The sequence below is a fragment of the Impatiens glandulifera genome, chromosome 3 (assembly GCF_907164915.1).
Source record: "Impatiens glandulifera chromosome 3, dImpGla2.1, whole genome shotgun sequence".
Classification (NCBI taxonomy): domain Eukaryota; kingdom Viridiplantae; phylum Streptophyta; class Magnoliopsida; order Ericales; family Balsaminaceae; genus Impatiens; species Impatiens glandulifera.
Genome location: NC_061864.1, coordinates 28,523,599 through 28,529,310, shown reverse-complemented (window position 1 = coordinate 28,529,310; position 5,712 = coordinate 28,523,599). Strand labels below are relative to the sequence as shown.

Sequence of the window (5,712 nt, the reverse complement as noted above, 5' to 3'; positions counted from 1 at the left end):
ATATTGAAATACATCGAATCTTGAGCCAATTCGGATCTTCCCCTATATTGTCACATGTCGTCCAAACACGTGCCAAGCTACGAAGGGACCATTCTCGAGGTTATAATATAATATTATTGTTATTTTAAGGGCAAATTACCTAGGCGGCCCTCGAATTACTCCGATCGCTCACTTTTAGCCCTCAAATTATGTTTTGAAACAAATCGCCCCTTCAACTTTTAGAGAGGTCACTAATGGCCCTTCCGTCAACTTTTTTTGTTAAACATAACGGTTTAAGGTTAAAATATATTTTTTTTTATATTATCTTTAATCTTATTTTCTATATATATATAATTATTAAATCACTTATATATATATATATATCTTTTATTATTATTATTATTAATTTTTATATTTATATAATTATTAAATCTCTTATATATATATTATTTACTTATATATATTTATATCTATAAAACGAAGTTTAAAAATAATTTATATGTATTATCTTTAATCATTAATTATATATATATATATAAATAAATTTATATAATTTATAGATTATATATTTTAAAAAATAATTTGAAGGTTAAAAGTAATGATAACTTTCCAATATAAATATATATATAAAAGTAAATAATATATATATAAGAGATTTAATAATTATATAAATATAAAAATTAATAATAATAATAATAAAAGATATATATAATATTATATACAAGCGATTTAATAATTATATATATAAATATAAAAAATAAGATTAAAGATAATATATAAAAATATATATATTTTAAGCTTAAGTCGTTATGTTTAACTAAAAAGTTGACGGGAGGACCATTGGTGACCTTTCTAAAAGTTGAAGGGGCGATTTGTTTAAAAAAATAATTTGAGGGCTAAAAGTGAGCTATCGGAGTAATTCGAGGGCCACCCAAGTAATTTGCCCTTATTTTAATTATCAAATCATTAATTTAATATATTATAATATTTGGTGAAAATAATTTTTTTCAAATATTTTGAACAACAATAAAAATTGTCTTTACCCGATTGTTAATAAATAACGCTAAAAAGTTATATCAATTGATAACTAGCCATATATATATTGTCAAAAAAATAAAATAAAAACTCTTAAAAATAATAAGATGATAAATGAAAAATAATCTATAACGAAAAGATCAATTTTAATGTTTGAAAAAAAGCTCACTTCATCTCATTTGTTATAAAAAATGATGTATAAATTTAAAAAAAAAAATTATGATTAAAGACAATCTAAATATATAAACTGTAAATGACCTTTTAACAATTTAGATTAATATTCGAATTACAAAAATATAAAATATAAAATCAAATTCAACTAAATAAAAAATGTTGTAACAAACAAAAACATAACATCAATTCAAATTTCCATACTAAAAAATGTCATAAAGCAAAAGAAGAAATTTAGTTCTCAACTTTAATTCTTTTCAATTCATAATATGAGACAATTAGTTACTTAGAAGATAGGGAAATAAAAGATGCGTTCCAGTGCCTCGACAAGTAACCAGGGCTAAAACTAAAATAATTTTTTATTAATTAAATAAGAAGTTATTTATCAAAAATTAAATGTTAACAAAATTTTAAATAAAAATTTAAATGTTAAATAATATGACATAATTGTAATAATTAAAATTCAAATAATAAAATTATTCTTAACCGAGAGTAGGTAAGTAATGTCGAAAAAAAGTTCTGTTAGATGATAACTAACCATTTATATATATTGTGGAAAAAAAAAAGTAAGAAATTGTAGAAATTCTGAAAAACTACGGTAGGAGGCTTCCAACTAAAAGATGAGTTTAGTAACTCTTTATTAAAAAATCAAAAAATAATTTCATATCTAATAATTTCATCCTATTTGCGGTTAAACAAAAATGAAATCTAACTCAAAAAATAATCATCCAAGACACAATCGGAGCAAACGACTGAATAATTAATTTGAGAATATTATTAAAGTCATTTGTGATTAAAAATAAATCATATTACAAAATCCATATTAGGTCCCATTTGGAGCTCTGGCCTAGAAATTCAGTCGCATTGACCGACAACTTGTTGGACCGATTAGGAGAAAGTTCTTGGAAGGATGAAATCGGATAGGCGGTGGAGGTGGCACTGGCAGAAGTATGTAATGGCGTTTGTATACATAGAATTCGATCAGATCCCATAAAAGTAAAAAGAGAAATGGCAGGTGAAGATAATCATGCGACCATAACAATAGAAGAAGGCTGGCCTATTCTGCAGGATGGAATCAACAAGTTAATTGACATTGATTCGATTGAATCCTACCAAGATTACATGATTAAGGTTTTTACTATTTAGTGTCATAGCAATTTCCATATTGAGTACTTAAAAAAGACTGAAATTTGTTCGATTTTCAGGTTGAAGAATGCTTGAAACGAGAGGAAGAGAGGGTCGACTTCTATTTGGAAAAGAGGACATTAAAGAAGTTGTTGGAGGTAAGTCGTCGATCAGCTTATGATTTTTGTTCCGAATTGTCTAAAGAAGATAAGATAATATGGTTGTCTTGTTTTTACTTTTGTATGTGAATTATAAACAGGCTGTGGAGTATGAGCTTATGTCTGTTCATGCAATCAAATTGGAAAAAAAAGAAACATGCCAGCTAGACGCAGTGACTATGTTTTTCTCAATTTGGCTAATTGTGTTACAATACCAAATTATAATATACAATTGGCAAAACCAAAGATGAGAAAAATAGAAGAATGGCCTAAATAAGAATAGAAACCCTAATTATTCATTTTTGGTAATAAACATTCATTCATCTTATCTAGCTGAGAAATTCCTTACAATGGATATCTGCTTCTTTTTTTCACGACGATCAAGATTCGGGTCTTCTTCTAAGAGCTTCAGGAAGAGGAGCGAAGGAAACAAAAACATCTCGTAAATTCATCTTTTGTCTCGCAAGAAATAATGGGTATCTTGAATATATGTGTTGAGGATGCATGAATCCTTCTCAAAACCTTAATTTCAATTTCGGTTTTACATGAATAAAATAAGATCCAAGTGAACCTTTTAGGGATTGTAATGAATAATAGATGGATCATGTTGTTTGTCGAGAAATCTGAGGGCTCGGTCATAGGGTTTAGGAGGCTTAGTCCCAAGTCCAGGCTTTCTCGATCGTGGACCTATGAGGCTTGGTCCCAGGTCAGACCTCTTGGTCAGAGGTTAGAAACCTAGGTCAGATTCCTCGATTCTTGCTCAAGAACACCGGTCTTGAGTCTTTGTCCTAACTCGAGAACATCGGTCCTCGGTCTCGATCCTGACTCAATAGTATTGGTCATTGGTCTTGGTCTAGACTGAAGATTCTAGGTCTTATTTCTCGCTACCGGTCCTACAGGAGTCGGTCGTCGAGAACCAAATGTTCTTGAATTAGTCAAGAACTGCATGTGCTATAACTTTTCATGCAGATCATGGAATCATGATCTGTAAGTTGCAATCGACTTATATGATTGTATGGAATAAAAGCCCTAACGCTAATCACGATCTTTCGATCTCTACAAAGATCAATTTCTCAACACCATTTTTAGGTCAAAATTTGGGATCTTTTAAATTAAGTCATTTTAAGGTCTGATTATTGTTCCATTAGCTTTGAAATTATGAATATAGTCAAACATGACCAAAACAAGAACATCATTCAAGCTCTGTAACAACTTTTGAAAAACAAAATTCAAACACATTTTTTCAAAATTTCAATTTGATCAAACATGATCTGGATTATATTAATACAATGATTTGAAAATTATTCTAACATGTTTACAAAAATGTTTAATAGGTATTTGATAAAAAAAATTTAGGATTAAAGCTCAAGAACATGAATTTCAAAAAATCCATAATTTCAATCCAATTTTTCAATTTTTTTCGTTTTAGGTTGATTTGATCAAAACTCTTTCAACAGAAACTTCATATAACATCTAGGGAATGATTCTAAACAAAGAAATCATACAATTGAATTCTAGAACAGATCACCGGAGGAGATTTTACAAAAATATATATGTTCTTGGCTGGAATTTAATTTCTTTGATTTGAACTGTAATATGTATTTTTTTTGTGGCTCGGGCGCGCTTTGGCTTCGTTACATCCGGCTGTGTGGATGATTTGTAGGCGTTTGGATGAAAATCCAGCGTTAATCCGATAGCTGAAATCCTGGCTACAATAATTAAACATGATTTTGACTACACAGGATTATCAGTTTTATTTTTAATAAAATAGTTATTTGAAATCGAAATTTAACACCTTTTTTGCGTTTTTTCTTCACCAAAAATTTCACAAAAAATATTTTTGGAAACATAATAAAAATTATGTCCATTTTTTTTTTGGGTATTTATTTAATTATTTTTAGTCATAATTTTACATAATTTTTGTTTAAAACCATAATTAAATAATTTCAACACCTTTTGATTTTAATTTGAGTAAAATAAATATAATATTTAACCTAAAATTATTTTTTGGATTTTTATTTAATTTTTCTAATTAAGGTTTAATATCACAATAATTAACTATAATTTGAACTTTATTCTTTTTTTTTTGGTTGGTTATTTTGAATTTAAAAATTCAAAATATTATTTGTAAATTATGGTAGGTCAAATTATCATGCTTACAATAGCTACAAATGTACTTCATGTCTTAATCGAAGTACTTACATTGACATGTTTTGAACAATAATCGACGTGAAGCGACAATACATGATCAAAACAAATCTAGGTAGATTGTTCTCACCCATACAATTCTTGTGAAGCCAATTTTGACTAACATAGTCATGTCTCATTGAACGCACTAATATAATGAGTTATAACACAAATGACATTCATTATATGTCATCTAATAATTAATCACACAATCTATATATATATATATATATATATATATATATATATATATATATATATATATATATATATATATATATATATATATATATATATATATATATATATATATATATATATATATATATATATATATAATGATGCTTAATTTTTAAAGTATCTGGATTGTCTGGTCAAGAGCTGTGATTAATTTGGATATATATGTAAGAGTAATGGATATTTGGGTCGGATTGTGGGTTGACCCGCCCATAAACTTAAAATGGTTAAAAATAAAATTAAAAAAGTTATAAGTATGGTTCGAACTTGCAACCTAACAAAACAAATATAACCCTTTAACTAACTAGGCTAATAACACTTTATAATTTAAATTCAACACCAAATTTGATAAACACGAGACATTTTAACAATATAAATTCAACTTTTTAACTAATTAATATATATATATATATTAAAAATTAAGCATCATTATATATATATATATATATATATATATATATATATATATATATATATATATATATATATATATATAATGATGCTTAATTTTTAAAGTATCTGGATTGTCGGGTCGAGATCTATGGTTAATTTGAATATATATGTGAGAGTAAATAGATATTTGGGTCGGATTGTGGGTTGACCCGCCTGTAAACTTAAAACGGTTAAAAATAAAATTTAAAATGTTATCACATGTTTACCTTAATATTTTTTTCACGGTTTTTTATATCATTACTCGTGCAAATGCACGGAATACATGTTAGTTTCTATAAAACAAATAAAATGCTTCAAAATATCATTGACAAAGTCATTTTAGCAAATTAAATTTTTATATAATAAACATGCCCCCAATTCATTTTAT

General features: G+C 26.7%; 1 long non-coding RNA gene across 1 annotated transcript; it reads left to right on the top strand.

Moving 5' to 3' along the window:
* Positions 1-2,277: 2,277 nt before the first annotated feature.
* Positions 2,278-2,989, top strand: LOC124928700. Its single transcript, XR_007098581.1, has 4 exons — positions 2,278-2,316; positions 2,391-2,468; positions 2,570-2,641; positions 2,854-2,989. It is a non-coding gene; the product is annotated as an uncharacterized LOC124928700 (long non-coding RNA).
* The last annotated feature ends 2,723 nt before the right edge of the window (positions 2,990-5,712 follow it).